Source organism: Lethenteron reissneri, chromosome 36, assembly GCF_015708825.2.
Source record: "Lethenteron reissneri isolate LAM-NWPU_2019-01 chromosome 36, ASM1570882v1, whole genome shotgun sequence".
In the NCBI taxonomy this organism is placed as follows: domain Eukaryota; kingdom Metazoa; phylum Chordata; class Hyperoartia; order Petromyzontiformes; family Petromyzontidae; genus Lethenteron; species Lethenteron reissneri.
The window spans coordinates 8,975,897-8,993,118 of NC_083814.1; the positions used below are offsets into that span (position 1 = coordinate 8,975,897).

Consider the following 17,222-nt stretch of genomic DNA (forward strand, 5'->3'; position numbering starts at 1 on the left):
CAGTCCGCACCCCGACGATCCATTACGACCAACACCTGCCACACACGTGGCACGGGCCTTGGCCCGCTCGGCTCCACGCGGGGTATTTGGGACAAAGACTTTCATTTGGTTACGAGTCAAAGGAGCAAAATTGTGTGCGCGTGTGTCCGCACACGCGCGTGCGTGTGTGTGTGTACGCAGTGGACGTGGCTGGCCTATTGAAGGGGTAATGGGGAGGTGGAAGGAAAAATAACTTAAAAATGTTGTTGTCGATATTCTACAGAGCACAAATGAGGCGTAGGTTATCATTGGGTGGCGTTTTTTATTTATAGATAAAGAAATGCACTGGCACAGAGTTTTTTGGGGGGGAGGGGGGGTCCCTTTCCCTCCACCTCCCACCAATTGATTCATAAGCTCCTCGTAAGATGAATGAAGGAGAGATGTAGAGAAAGAGGATGAAATGTTGACGAAAATAGGATGGGTAGAAGGGGAAAGCGCTTTGGACATGAGACTGATGAGAATACAAGATTTGTTACGGATTTAGAATGAGATAATTGGATGCACCCCATTGTTTTTCCATTAATTCAGGGGCCCTTGAACGTTTTGGGGGTTATTTGACCATACTTCACCACGCTTGTTAGGGGGCGATGAGCAAAACAGGGATCATTGAATCGCAGCTTATTGCCAAGATATTAAAATGCCCGTTCCTGGATACAAGGAAAGGGGTGGGGGGGAGACAGAAGCACGACAAATGTAATCTTTGGGGAGGTTTACATTTAGCAAAAACCTCGGGCTTGATGATGCAATAACGAGGCTGTCGCAAGGTGACACGAGGCGCACGGCATCGCCGAAACCACACGAGCATGACGGAGTCGTGACGACGCACGAGACAGGTGCCAGCGACACTACAGCACCGGTGGGCTCGCGGTTGGCGCTGCGACAGAGAACACCGCGCTACGAAAACCCGGCTAGGGACCAGAGTTCTAATCCCGCATCACGGCGAAACACCAGGGTGACGATTGCCAGAACCTGTCATGGGCCTCCCCTAGGTCGATCCGGCCTCAAATGAGTACCTGGTTTTGGTTAAAAAATATTTTGCCACTGGGGAGACCGAGGCAGCCGGGCGTGGTGCTGGCCACCCAACCCCATAAGTGCTCACGAGCCTGTTGAAGCTATACGGTGGGATTATTTTATTGTCTGTAAAGCGCTGTGTGTTTTTTCTACAAAACACAAGATGTCCTGCCCAGTGTAGGAAACCGAAAGGCACTTGCATGTGGAGCGGAACGTCGGACATTGCGCGTTAGAAACTAAAAACGCGTTTTACCCCTTTCACAATCGCTGCTTCCCCTGCACAGCATTCGTAGAAAGGGAGGGGGGGCACGGCAAATGTTCCACGGCAGCTTCCAGCATTCATGACCTTAACCACATAAATTACAATTTTTGAAAAGCGCCTTTTGTTGGCGGCACAAAGATGGGGCCAGTCGGGGGGGGGGGGGCGAAGGGGGTGGCTCTGGGTGGGTAGGGGGGGGCACCTCCCAAACGCGTGGCTCTCAGCCCCCCCCCCACACTCCCTCGGATCATACGCACGCCACCCTCATTGTCCGTTGCCCCATTGTGCCTCTTGGAGCGTGCGTCCCACTCAGCAGCTGTCGCTGTACGCGGCACGTGGCGCAGCAGAGGCACCCCCCCCCCCCCACCCAGCTCCGTCTGGTCGGACAAACTCAACCCCCTCCGAGCCCCACCTCCCACAAACCAAAAGATCCCCCCCCCCTCCCCCCCCCCGTATAACCTCAGACTGTTGGGGACAAATGCTGTTAGAAATCATTTATGAAGGCCGGCTTGGCACATGATGGGAAGGGGGTGGGGTGGCTAGTACCACGCCCGACCGCCTTCGTCTCCCCTAGTGCCAACGTGTTTTACACATCGCATCAGGAACTCATGCGAGGCTCAGGACTGGTTCAGATAAATCGACACCTGGGCATTGCTGGCCACGAGCGGGAATTCACAATCCCGGGGTTTGCCAGGTTGGTAGCGCACTAAAACCGCTACACCACCGCTCACCCATCCACGTTCCCCTCCACGTCCACAGCTCCCGGCAAAGCACATGTCAAAACCTCCCCCCACCCCATAGATTGCAGGAGCCCTGGGGGCTGGGGGGGGGGGGGTGGTGCCCGTAGGGAAATCGGCCACCTGCCAGGCAAGTGCGCGTGCACACAATGGGAGGTGAAGCCAATCGTCGCCTCGGGCTCGAGGACGAACACAAACAAAAAGACCTCGCGCGCGCACGCACGCGCCACGCTCGCGCTCATTTCTGCCTCCACTCCCCCCCCCCCTTTTTATTTGGGGGGGCCCGTGGCGGTCCCCGTTTGTCACTACCCCCACGATATTATTATAACGGGGTGGAACAAAAAAAATGGTGCCCCCCCACCCCCACCCACTGTTGCTGGGCCAGAAGAGAGGGCTGCGAGAAAACATGTGCCGCGTTTGACTGCCATAAAGGAATAATTTAATGAGTGAAGGAGTAGCGGTGGGTGGGGGGGGGGGAGATAGAGAGCGGCCGTGCGGGCGTTAAGCCCCCCCCGCCTCGTTAATAAATGTATCAGTGGAATACAATGAGTTTATAATTTTGGTTGTGGCACCTGAGTCTCGTTGATTGGGACCGCTTTGTGCTGCAACAAATGGGGAGAGGCAAATTTATTTCACAACCCCGGAGGTTTGGAACAAACTCGTTTCTGGAAAGCGTTTTCGTGAGCCAATTATAAATTTATAAAAAACGCTTGAATTTCTCATTATCGCCACCGTTTGCGATATTAACCTTCGTTAAACGTTTTCGGTTTGCCCATTTGGGCAATCTGCATAGACCAGTGGTTCTTAACCCTTCACTGCAGCCGTGAACCCATTTGGTTTTCGAGCATTAAACTAATTAAGATGTTAATAAATACGTAGGTTTGATGAAACAAAGTGGTTGTACTTACCGTACTTAACTTGTGTTTTCGATTAATTACATCTTTTAATAATCTGCCCACGTCCGGCATCCCCCAAAAAGGTTATGGACCATTTGGCATAGACCAATCCTATCGTATCGTGACCTTTCTTCTTAAGTGTGTGTATGTGTGGGGCGGCGAGGGGGAGGGGGTTACGAATCGATGTTTAACTACATTTAAAACGCTAAACAGAATAAATAATGATGCGATTTGCCGAGTGCGCGTTCTGCTCACACTCGCCTACCATGCGTACCCCACACGCACTAGCCCAAAGGGGTCTGCAAGCAAAATGAGAATTTTATTTTCGAATTTGGTAGTAAAAAAACCCAACCTCAATATTTAAAGAGCCTCATTGCATGTGAACAACGTGACGAGAATCGGTCCTGAAAAAAGCGCACGTCGATTTGTGTCTGGCAATGATTGACAGCCGAGTTTCATGGTATTGTGATGTAACAATCCATACGGCTTCCGTAAAAGAACCAACCTCATGGACCTGCCCCCGTGGGGCACCACAGCGGCGAGATGTTAACTACTTCGCCTGCTATACAAGAGGTCGTGGGTTCGATCCCAACCCCGACGCCTGTAAATTTGGAGGTTGCACGTTCTTCCCCGTAGTCGTGCAGATTTCTCCGGATCATCCCATTTCCCCCCCCCCCCTCCACATTTAGAAACGTACGTCTAGAGAATTTGACAGCTATAAATTTCCACATAATGCTACTTCATTGGGCTATCAATCGTGGCCAGGTCGCGTATAAAAAAAGATAAGCTATATAGCTCAGTGGGCCTTACCTGATAAATAAATAAAGTACAATATGGCCAAATAGTTTAAAAGGACTAGGCTGAAGAAAAACCGCCGCCAGTAGTTAAATATATTGCAGTGTTTCTTGATTTTACTAAATATGGAGGAGGGGGTTGTTTTTATTGTACTGTATTACACATTAAAAGGCTATGGGGCTAAAATAAAACAATTACTTGAATAGGTGTTCCGCATACAAAAGCATGTTACACAAGTATGTTCATAATCGCGTGAACTGTACAATGTAGATTCGCAAGTGTTCATACAGCACCGGATGACCAAGCTGGTGCATATTGACCACAAACATCATGGTGACATATTAAGCCCTACAATTAATTGCATTCTTGATTACGTTTTTTTAGGAACAATGCACAATAGCAGTAGCCCAGAAACGGAGGAGCTGCGGGTTTTGTGGCGACTAGGTTAGCTCGCAGATCAGAGCGCCAGCCGGCACAGATGGTCACCTGCGATTGAATCCCAGGCAAGCCCACCCCCCGCCGTCACGTCGTTAACCTGGGTTCTCAAGTACAGAAAAGTTGGTGGAGACCAGACCTGATCAATGGACTGCACAAACAAAAATGCTAGATTAAATATGGGTTTGCAATTAAATTTGGCTAAACACCAGCCCAGAATGGCCACGTATGGTTTTGATTCTGGTGCAATAAAACATTGCTCTCTTGGCATAAATGAATGTTTAAGTTAATAAGAGGAAATATTAACCGGCAAAGATTTGCTGACGAAGTCATGAGCGTCTAACAGAAATTAACTCCAGAAAATGTCAGAAGAACTTAAAACGAGTCATCTCGTTGCTTTTAGACCACCAAATCAATCGTTTGGACAGGCACCACCTCTGCATCTACAAATATTACAATTTGCACTTAAAAAAATCAGCCAGACCAAGTCTTGAGGGTATATACAGTATGTGTACATTATATTATTAGATTAAGTATACAAGAGGTTGCCAAGGCAGGTCAGATGGCCAACATAGCACGAGCCAGCAACACTGCACTCCTTTAGCTTAAATTTGGGTTGCAGCCACCTACATAAAAAATTACGTTCTCCAGTGTAGCCAGTTAGTCATCCTCAGATGTTACCAATGATCGCACAAAATAATTAGATTCTGGTTGCGATTACATGTCGTCTTATTCCCGCAAAAGAACATGAAAAACCACGTTCGACGACCATCCAATGAACACTTATTCATAGATTTAAAAATGCGTGCCCCTTAAAATGTGGACAAAGAATTCCCTCGAAGAGGCTTCAAGTAGTTCTGACATATCGTCCTGGCCAATCCTCCGATGACACGGAGGGGATTCGCTACTCGCTGCGAGCTCCAAATGCATTTTTTCTGACTTCATGGATACGACGACAAATTGCACAACCGCAAAATATTTTGTTGTATAAATAACACTTCTACGCATGGGCATACTATTTCGCAGTCTGGTGTAGAATTAAGATTTGCGTTCTGGTCCAGTGCAGCTCTTTTACCCCCCCCCTCCCCCCACACAACATCAGAGTGGTTGGTGGGTCCACTGTTGCAGTTGGGAGATTGCCAGCGACAGACTTAGCTTTACCCCCTCAAGGTGATGGATGCTAGCAGCAATATTTTTTTTTATAGATATTGGCAAGCAACTAAGTGGAAATTGACATGGCAACACACGAGAAGGTAGAGAGAGAGGGGGCTTGTATATGTTTCACCTAAAGCTAGGTCATGTGCAGCCACTGTTCAATATTAGGGAGGCAGCTCATTAAAAAGAAATCAAGGATCAAAAAGGGATAGTCATTAAAAAAAGGGCACTCAGACCTTAAAAATAGCCAAAAATACTCCGAGAAATTCGAGAGACAGGATCTACTCAGGGAGGTTGGGGCAAAAAAAAAATCACCCTCTACGAAATAAAATGTTAATTACCGTTGCCAGTTTAATAGTGGCATTAGGTATATAATGGACACTCCATCTCGCGAATGAACCGTGCGCGTTTAAATATAAATGAAAAAATAAATTCGGCGGAGGTAGTTGGCATGGTCAGCGATTTGCTCCTAATCAAATTTGAAGAGCATCCTCTCGTATGAACACGCACACACGTTCCCGTTATACTTCACAGCATTTTTTTAATTTTGGTACATCTCTCTATATATACATTTTAGGACTTTTGCGACTTAAAGGAATCTCGGCTCCACCTGGTGGTGATAAGTGGCTACGAGCGAGACAAATAAATCTGCGATTAGAGTTGGCAGGGTGGTGCAGTTACAAAAAACACCACAACAAACTCACATTCGTCAATAACACTGTGGCCTTACAGGAAAAGGTAAATATAATAAAGTGACGTTTCGGACATTGATACGCCACAGCACTGTCATATGAAGGTCCACTTCCCCATATTGGTCAGCAAGCCTTCGCCGCACTGACCAGCAGGCTTTTATGAAATCTAATCGCACTGCGTGCTACGAAGGCCAGCGTGATAATCGTTACCGAGTATCGACTTTAAATAATAATATCATGGAGTGGAAGATGGTAGCAGCCTTCAGGCAGCCGCACCTCTGTGAAGTGAGAAATCGCGACAAAAGCCATCAACGCGGCAACCAAACATCAATCATCCATCTCCCGGTCTCCAGAGTAACAAATGCAAGCAGGATAGAAAGAAAAAAAATTCTGCGTTAAGTTGTGCTATATAGCTTGCCAGTGATTTTAGGATGTACCACCACATGATAATTGGCTTTTTACCCTTCTATCTGGCAACAAAACTGACAAAACCAATTATCATATTTTTTAACTGGCAAATGAGGTTCCAATGGTGTACCACCACATGTTTGCTCACGACATCCGATGTTTTCACTCCCACGTGCACCGAATTATCGGAGCTATAAATAATGATTGCGGTATTGTAGTGCGGGTTAAATAATGAGTCACAACCACCAGCGAAAATCAATAGATTGTCACAATGCAGGGTGACGATAGAATTGCAGAATCAATGCCGTTCATAACAAAGTGGCGATTATAGTGACCACAAAGGTCACCGGTGACCTCATTATGTATAAACATACGAATCGAAAGCTTGGATTTTTTTATATATATACACACCACACGCAGTTTTACAAGCGCATCAAAATGTTGATGCTAAAGGTTCAGTAACAGTGGGTTGCTGAATAAATTAACATTAAGTGAAAGCCATCCTGAAGAGTTGACAATCAAGAGGTCATCCCAGCTCATGCCATCATTCCAAATTGCTCAACTGTTACACAGTCAACACCATCTTGACAGTATCACACCACGTGGCCTCGGGGCTTGACCGTGGTTGCAGATATCTCACTCCAATGTAAAAGACAACTCAAGATCCCCCGTATAGCCTTTAACAGACTGTAGGGGCAAGTATTGTTAGCGTGCCCTCCCACCATTCATACGATTATGTACACAATACAATAAGTGCCCTTAACCCAGAAAAAAGACTTGCCGACTAGGCAGTTGTTTCAAGGAGAGCCCTGCTACATCGGAAGGCTTGGTAATGCCATTAAAAAAAATGGAGCGTTTGTAAAGGTGGAAACTTGAATGTCCAGGAGGAAAGCATACGGACGGGATAGCACTTCAAAATGGTCCACCCATATAAAAGAGTTTAAATATATATTTGTTCGACTGCCATCTCCTGGCCATCTCGGAGCCCAAGCCTACAACATCTGGCACGGAGCCAGGCAGTCTCCCCATCCACATACAAATTAGGCTGAACCCTGTTCAGCTCAAGAAATGGGGGGGGGGGGGGGGGGGGGGGGGGGTGTTGCATTTACAGAGATTTGGTCAAACACCAGCAATGGGGGAATTGTCAATCTTCCTAGGCCACACACCCCCCTCCACAGTCCGACAAAGCTCCTCATCCAATGTTACACATGAATGGCAAAGGTTGGGTTTGTGCAACAGAGTTGATATCAGTGCAACCCGAAATCAAAAGGTCAAATCGTTAACAACCTCGCCTCAAAATTGTACCGCACCTTAAAAGCCATCAACTTCTCATTTCTGACAGCCACCGATGTGGTCAGTGTCACTCACGCTCCGGGGAGCTTTAGATTATGGCGATACTTATCCCAGTCCCGAAGACCCCAGCTGAAAGCCAAATTGAAGACATTGCATATTTCTATGTAAAAAAAACAGGATTACCACAATAATCGTTGACATTCACCACCATATAATGCACGCGAGGTTGAGCGTACGAATCCTGGAAGAAAGACTTTAAAAACGCATTTGTGTTACCGTCTGTTTTGAGTAAAATGAAGGCGATTCTGCCACAGTTCCGAACTAGTGGTGTACATTCCACATTCCTATGGTTGGTGCGAGTATAGAAATTAAATGGGGCCCTACATTAAATCAAAACACGAATCTTTATTAAAAATGAGGAATCCGATGAGGCTCTTTTTCAGAGATGTCCAGTCAGGGTAGGTGTCAGCAAGTTACATCAACAAAAAACTGGATACCACAGCAAGGGAGAGAGATGTAAAGCAAGTTTTAAATAATTAAGCGTTGAAGTAAAATTTTCACTTGTTCACGAATTCCTGCAGATATACGTCAACACCAAATGCAAGCTTTGGGCAAGGCAGGAAAAAACAACGATCCCCAGACTGCACCAAAAATGTCCCCTCGATTAGGTGATTGCACTTAAAATAAAATGAGCTACCGATACATGGGCGAAAATAAAAATGAATTTTTTCTGACAATTAACAATATAATGCAATGTGCTACCAAATATTTAGTAGCTCGAGGGGGGATGTTTTGGGGCCCATCTCCCCTCCATCCCCCCCCCCCACACCGTGACCCACCTTGAAGTTGGCCACCGACGTGCAAGCAGGCTTGCTTCATGCGACAAATTTGCACCGTTTATCGTGTTTAGGGGAGGCAAATTAGGCGTTGGGAAAGGTCATAGCATTTTTTTGTTTTACGTTCAAGAAGTGCGCCAGTGAATTAATTGTATGTTGAGAGTTAAAAAAACGCGATGGGAAAATAAAAATGTACAAAAAATAGTTTTGGAGCTGCTATAAAGCTGGGTGGTAGAAACGCCGGCTTGCATGACTCCCCCCCCTCCCCACTGTGCCAGGATGTCCATCAGCTTGCCTTGCCCGTTGGTAGCAACGCCATCACCACGCAGAGAGAGAGCGCGCAAGCTTTAAAAATTCAGCGCGAGCAACGTCCATAAAAAAAAGTCTCGGACAACGGCACGGCTTGTCTGCGGGGACCGACACGTCACGTGGGGGGCAGAGCTACTGGCAAGCCCCCCGCCCCCCCACCCCCCCACCCGTTCCTCAACCCCCGTAGGCTGGCGAGAAATTTGGCGAGACACTTATATGACCAAGCAAGCCGCCGTTACATAGTGTCCCAGGAAACTGAATTATTATGTCTGGAACAAGGAATCCTTATTCGGTTGAAAAAAAAGCACGCACGCACACACACAAAAAAAACAAGGTTGAAAAGTTAACGCGATTTCTGGCTAAGATATGCATTGATGAAGGTAGTGGTCCGCCCTCTGCTGTTCACAGCTCGACTACTGGTGGACATTCATATGGCAGGGACAAGTCTGTGCATTACAACGTCAACCACTGGACTTCCCGCCAAATGTGTCACTTGTTTTATCGACAAACCTTCACAGTTTGGAGCCGCTCGATCAATCGCCGAGGCACCTGGCCCGGGTTCACCACGCATGCCTCTGTAAGAAGACTTACGGGGACACCCAGTCAGCGGATGGCAGAGAACAACTTGTTATATGGTTCGAAAACAAAAATGTGCCAATCTGAAATTTTCTACATTCTTGAGCCACCATTTACTGGATTCAGCATTATCCAGGATGTGAAGCAGTTTTCCCCCCAAATTTGGGCATTTAACAGGACAGTGGAATCAAAACGTCAAGAATCAAAACGTCGAAGAGCGTAACGGGCTACTGCTTTACCGTACAACAGTCACATATCCGACCTTGCTAGGGTCTGCAGTGTAGATGGATGCAATGTCCGATATTTTGTCTATCTTTTTACCAGGCAAGGCCCACCAAGCTATATAGCGCTTCTTCAGAAGAGACCAGGCCACAAATGATAGCGCAGCAAAGTGGCTTGTGGAAATGAAGAGAAGGCCAAATACTCTAAACACACGCAGAATTCTAAAACGTGCAGAGAAAAACCCAAGCATGCAGGAAAAAAAATCGCCACGACCATGGGGAGGAGACATGCAAACTCCAAATATACAGCAGGCATCAGGGGTCGGGAATCAAACCCACGACCTCCTGTATACGAGGCGAGGTAGTTAACATCGCCACACTCGGATACGTTTTAAGGATGGATGCATGAACGTAGATGAAAGACAGTTACATCACCTTGTTCAAAATAGGCGACTGGACAATAAACGCTTTGCGCATCGTGATGCAAAGGATTCATCGTGCTTTGAAAAAAAAGGCAGTTAATGCGAGAATTAAAATATAGAAAAGACTCATATTCTTAGGTTTTTTCGGTAAATCCTTGCAGTCACGAAAGCTTCAAATCTAGAAATAGAAAAGACTCTTCGTGACCGTCAAGATTTTTGTAACGCCCTGTAAAAAACATAATTTAGAAAAATTAACAATTCTAGTAAGTCTGGCTAGTGCGTGGAGGAGTTGGCCAAAACTACCCTCTTATGGGGAAGGGCCCTCTAGTGAAGGCCATTCTGCTATTGCTGTATTGGCACGAGGAAGCAATTGCAGGGCCGAGTCTTCACCTTTTTATTATAAATAAATACGACAGTTCCACGCCGTCCGCAAAATCTTGCACTTGGGTTGCGGGCACAGTTAATTTGGTCAGCAAACAGACGCTTGTGTTGCCTCCGAAACGTCGTGATTTTATTTATTTTTGTTATTTTTTTACCTACGTGACTTACCGAAAAAAAACAAAGTATCGACGCGAAGTGGTCAGATATGCGACATCGTAACGCACAAAGAAACTAGGTTTCTTTAGTTAAGAATGCAACACAGCATTGTGTTTGAACTGAAACAAGCAAAGAGAGAAAAGCTTGCACTGCCAGCAATTGGCTTACTTGACACAGAGCAGTTTCAAATGGCTGTCAAATTCATCTCGGAATGTGGAGAATGCGAGAGGCTATTGCCTCCTCCTTCCCCTCATTTCCCTGCTCCCCCCCTCCACCACCACCACACACACAGGGTTAGCAGCGGGGAAATGAGGAGCAGATGTGGACGCGTAGTGGGCCCCGGTGGAGCGACAAAGCAGGCGCGTAACAATTTTCCCCAAACCCAACCTCGTCCGTCCCTCTCCAGCGACGAGGAACGGTCCCAAATTCGATTACATCGATTATTGCGTCAATTCTTTGTAGCGAAGGTTAAACGGTGCAACTAATCATTTGGCGACGATGCCACCGCTGCTACGTTGGAAGTGGTGCACAAGCACAAACAAAATCACCACATTTCGATTTAAAGCTTTCGTGACTGCAGGGATTCATCTTCTTGGTTCTTTCGGTAAAGTCACGTAGAAGGGAAGTAATAAAATAATAAAATTAAAAACAAACATAATAAAATAATATATAATGTTTTATTTTTATTATGTTATTATTTCCCTTCTACGTGACTTTACCGAAAGAACCAAGAAGATCACATTTGGCAATAACACCGCCTTAAAATAACCATGTTGGGCAATGGCCTTTCTTTTGGGATGCAACGGTGGCGAGATGTTGACTACCTCACCTGGTATACAGGTGAGGTGTCAAGATAGAGCAATAAAATTGCAGGACACCTCCCCCGCCCACCACCACCCCCCACTGCCAGGCAGACACTTGGGAGGAGGCAGTAGAGCAAGTAGTTTCCCCAAACAGGTCTGTGCAGCATTGGTGCTTTACCACCTCTCATATGAGAGGCAGTGGTTTCTCCATGCCAGGAGTCGGCAACCTGCGCCTCTCCGGAGCTGCACAAGACTCTTTAAAAAAAAAGGGGGACTGCTTCGTGACGTTTAAAATATTGAGATCGAAGCGAAAAAAGCGGTCAAACATTCAATGCACGGTCCCTCCTGTACAAAGAATGTCGAGACTCGGCGAGACTTTTGCGGGTAAAGAGCCATGGTGTTGACACACGCCTATGACCAAATCACCTCGAATGCACCCAATCTCGTCAGATCCTCGGAAGCGAGGCAAGCTTTCAGCCGCCTACCGTGCATGGATGGGCGACCATCGTGCATGTCGAGGTGTTATAGGCTGCGTTACATTGTGGGCAGGAAAATATTAATTGTACTACACATACATAGCTGCAGTATTGTCAAATAATTCCCACAATACAGAGCGTGGAGAGGCCCTTATCCAAAAGTGGATTAACAAAGGACTGTAAATACACAGTGATTACAGTAAATTTGATTCCAAACTTTGGTGAAAGTTTAAATAAATAAAAAACTGCTCAAGGTGGCTCTAGCGGTAGAGTGAGCGCAGCTCCCAGTCAGAAGTGTGAGCGTTCAAGTCCTGGCTGGGGAGTTGAACTCAGCCCATCATCTCTCTGGGGGGGTGGTCGACAAAATAAGAACAACTTCATATGGAAGTCACCAGTGGGTGTCCGTACAGATAGTCAAAAGAAAAAAAATCGGAATTACCACCACCGACTCTGCAGCTGTAAAACAGGGGGATGAACTCATCCTCAAAATGGTCATTGAAGCAGGACACCCCAAAAAAATGTATATTTTATTCATGTAAATAAAAAAAGACAGTGCTTGTACATAAAAATGGGAACATTGGACGGCCAGAGTGGATAGGCTAAGCAGCAGTGGCGAGGCGCATTGCCGTTATGCAAACCCAGCGGCCCAAGTTCGATTCCCGACCACGGCTAACGGTGACGAGGGATATTTGAACCGGCCATGCAACCTTCACCCCCCACTCCCAACCATTCTGCGCCCCTGCACCGACCAGCGTGGTGAAGTATAGTAAAGCCCACAAGTCTAGGCCACCTTCATCCAGCAGTGGATTGACAGGGCCGAAAATTAGGATGGTCATCCAGACAATTTTTTTTGTCAGTTTTTTGTCACTTAAATATTTAGATCCTTCCCTTGCCCACACAAAAAAACACTTTAAAGCACCAAACCAACCTTGCATAAACAGTAAAAAAAAATTTGCCCCATGAAATCCTGCAAAATGTACAAAGATTAAAAAAATGACGCATGCTTGTAGATCCACACACACGGATTTCTTAGCAAGCCTTCACTCCCTGCAGAAGCTACCCTACAGCATGCAGCGCACGCGCGCTCAGGACGGCAAATCAGTACGAGCACTGTACGTCGATCAATATTTAAAATGATACAATAATTTCATACACAACCATTGTTTTTTTTATAAAAGCGATTTCCTGGAAAATGTATAAAGTGTTTTAATGGAGCTTTTTTTTTAAATGGAGGATGCTTTGCATTTTCGGGTCCCTGTGGCAAACGCTTTTTCATGTCATCGCAAAAAGATAAAGACTGCTTCTGCCTCAATGGCTCTGCAAGAGAGGCAATGGAACTCACCCAAACGCTACCTCACTCAGTTACCAATCAACATATATTAGTTTTAACACGTAGGCTTTCGCGACCAATATTATTCGTGAAGGTTTTTTTTGGATTAGAGCGAGCAAGTATAAATGTGTCGCCAACCCACCACAGCCAATTAGCGAGGCTTGTCACGTAAACAAAACATGGCAATTAGTTACTACTTCAGCCCATTTGTTTTTATATTTACGTGACTTTATCGAAAGAACCAATAATATGAATTCCTGTAGTCACGAATATTCGAAGTCCAAATCTCACCGGTGTGTTGGAGAGTATAGCCACAACATACAAACTAGAGTACGACGTTTTGCTGGTAATTACAGCCACACAATTAAAATGGGGCGAATGCCACAAATTGTTCAGAGGTCTACCTGCTTCCCCTCTTTAAAAAAAAATGGATGGATACACAAGGTGAGCATAAGTGTATTCATCCAAATTAACGGCATGGATTATAGCCAGTTTGAATTCCCGTGCCATTATCGACTCACAGGGGCATCTGGCTCGCAAGTCATTGGGCTAGCGAGACGGGCGGGGGGGGGGGCTTAATTTATCACTATTTTCTTCAAGAATGCTGCCAGGCTGGATTGAAAATCGGGGCATTATTGGCGCAAAGGACTACGACAACTGGAGCAGAAGGTAGTGTACATGCCCATCCCTAATAATCCCATATTGTAACCTATAATCCTCATTCCAGGTAAAAAAAAAAGAAGTGGACAATCATCCACACAATTTCGTAAAGTGGACTTGGGCAGGACACATCGTGCTAAAGGATAATGGTCAAGACTATAACAAAACGGAGTGGTGCAGCCACGGAACGGAACGCGTCCGACGAAAAATCGGTTCACACGAAGATGGATTAGTAGTCGCAGGATCGCGAGTGGCAGCGACGGCTTGGGGAAGCCTTCATCCAGCAGTGGATCGATCATGGCTGATAATCACAATTTTATTTCTAGAATCCTGCGAATAGGTTTATTAGGTTATTAGGGTACACAGCAAGGCGGGGTACAAAGTGCACATCCCAGAACACGTCAACACAAGGAGCCCCTCCCAATATAATAATAATAGACATTTGTAATTCGCATTTAATCCGTAGATCCACAGACCGTTTGGGCGAATGCCGTTCGCGAATAGCTCCTACCAAGGCCGACGCGGCACACGAGGGGGTGGGTGGGCCAGCACAACGCCCGGTCACCTTCTCCCCAGTATTGATGCTTGGTACTCATTTATGGCCGAGTGGACCTAGGGGACCGGTTCAGATATTCACCGACGGTAGCTGCGAGGGGGTTGTCGTTTCCGTGGCGCAGTGTGCCAACCACTGCGTCAACGTTCCACAGACACACACACACCACAAAGACGGACAAAGTGAAGATTGTCCAACCGGCTATTGCAATAAAGTGGGAACCAGGTCGCACAGCTGCAGACGAGGATGTGTGCAGCCAGCCAGAGTGGGATGTGCGTCAGGTTTTGTTGCACCCTGCTCAAGCATCCAGACTTGTCACATTTCGGCGGCGGTTACCAGTGCTCTATTGTTGTTACGCTCGGCGGATTCGCCTTACTTGACAAGCTGTGCATCCGCTTGCATGCATCTTAAGACCTTGTCATTTCCAGTTAGTCTGCCTTTCCATACCATTTTCTTTTACAAAAAAACTTGACCACCCAACACATTGCTTTACAAGTAAAAAAAATATAAAGTTGAATATACGATCGGCGACGTTTCGGGCAATGGCCATTCTTCCACGTCACGTATTTTTACGTGGCCTTGTTGACGAGTGTGCCAAGTTGTTTTTGTTAGTTTGTGTGGCACTGCCAATTCAGCAGCAGCATCAAAATAATTTTATCAATTGGTCTATATACTGTACCAGAAAGTTATTTTTCAATGTTTAAAAAAGTTAATTCCATTTCCTTGATGTTACGCATGCCGAAACGTTAACCCTGTTTTGGCAGCAGAAGTCTGTTTAACATTACAGCCGTTTTACAGCGTTATGGTTAATCGTTGTTGTGCATTCATATCCTTTCATCTTATTATTCCGAGCGTTGACTTGTACTGCGCTTCCCACTCCTTGAATTTGCAGGTCTAACCAAGGTCTTCCTTGCAAGAGGCTCGAGCATTAACGCAGATTCTCACATGGTTATAGGCGAGTATTGGATTAGATTTGAATTGACTGACAATACATAACTTGACGGGCTTGATAATAATTTCATTATTGAAATAAGTCCTTTATCACCATTGGAACCTCATTTTCCAGTAAAAAAATATGATAATTGTTTTTTTTACCCTTTAATCTGGCAACAAAACTGACACGTTTTTTACAAGGAGTCATGTTTGCATAGACCACAATACCTGCAGTCATAATGCAAACAAAAAACATCTCTGATAATGTATGTATGCACTGTCCTTGAAGTAGAAAAAAGGTGTCAGTTTTGTTGCCAGATAAAAGGGTGAAAAAAACTATTAGTCTTTTATCAATTCAGTGTTGGATGAAGTTGACGGGGTTGTTTGACCATACTTCACCATTCTGGTCAGTGCAGCTTTGTTGAAGGAAGAGAGGGGGGTGAGACGAGATATCAGGCGCCACGGATGTTAGCTGTGACAGGGGATAAAACTTGCATGGCCAGCCAGGTTCAGTGCAATTCGAGTGTGCGATCCAAGTGGCACCATGTGAATGCTGTGTAGAATTAGTTATACTGTACTAGCAATTTGGTACAAATATGTTTTTTTTATTACAATTTCTTTTTTAACATGGAAAATGGCTTTTTCGTTTAAAATTACGGTCACCGTAACTTACATTCCGGATTTTGATTCGTTTCGACTCGTAAGGCAGAGCCAGCCTCGGTGAGTCTCACACGTCTCATCCGAAAACACAAACGAGTCCCATAATCCCCGAACCAATTGGCCTTTCGTGGAGTGTGACGCCGAAGCCATTAGAAAGCAGCCCCCCCCCCCCCCCGACGTGCTAAGTGGGGCGCCACGGTGGCTAGGAGATGTTAACTACTTCACTCGGTATGCAGGAGGTCGTGAGTTCCATCCAGACCGCTGCTGTATATTTGGAGTTGTGTCTCTCCCAGTGGTCGCGTTGATTTTTCTCCGGGTCCTCCGGTTTTCCCCCCGCACATTTAGAAATCAACGTGCATTTAGGAGTATTTGGTTGCCGCGATAAATGTCCACGTGATAAGTCGCCTTCGTTGAGCTGTCATTTGTGTTCATGACGCTTCTAAAAAAAGCTATACAGCTCAGCGGGCCTTACCTGGTAAAAGTTGCTCCACCAACTTAAGAAAACAAAACACGTCTCTCACTGGACGCCGTCTTATTTATATTCAGCGGAGTTACTAATGTATGCAATTCACACACACCTCTGAATTACAATGTATAAGTCAGCTACTGCATTGTCAGCAATAGAAAAAACAAAGCTTTAAAACCGGTAGAGTTGACTTTACATTTCGCTATTGTTTTACAAAAAAGCAAAAGTGACAACGCATCTGCAGTCATTAGTACACATCACAACCCAATTAGGTCCATTTCATGCATAGTTCGCAAAAATCAAATGGGGTTTAACCAGAGGCGGAGCCAGGATTTTAAGGTGGGGGGGTCGCAAAATGCAGATTTATTACTAATAAACCCCCATGATCCGATCGAAATAAAGGATTTTGATCGGATCATTTGGGGGGCACGTGCCACCCCCCACCGGCTCCGCCACTGGGTTTAACGCCCAATTTAAAAACAGATACCGCCATTAAATAAACACATTCAAAACGAGATAACTACAGAACGCCAGCAGTCAGCGTGGCTTTGTGGTCTGGTGCATTCGTACAACTATGCAGCGAATTAAAGCAATTTCACGGACAAAGTTTGGAAACATCCACATTTCCTGAAATAACGAAAAAAAATACCCACCAGTAACTTTCTGCCCAATGGCCATCATCCCGCGCAATACTCCGCCACCCAAGTCAACCACTGCACT

General features: G+C 45.8%; 1 protein-coding gene across 1 annotated transcript in view; it reads right to left on the reverse strand.

Moving 5' to 3' along the window:
- The window catches only part of SPSB1 (splA/ryanodine receptor domain and SOCS box containing 1), a 94,319-nt gene that overhangs the window by 76,197 nt on the left and 900 nt on the right, over nt 1-17,222 (reverse strand). The gene's annotated exons all lie outside the window — the stretch shown is intronic.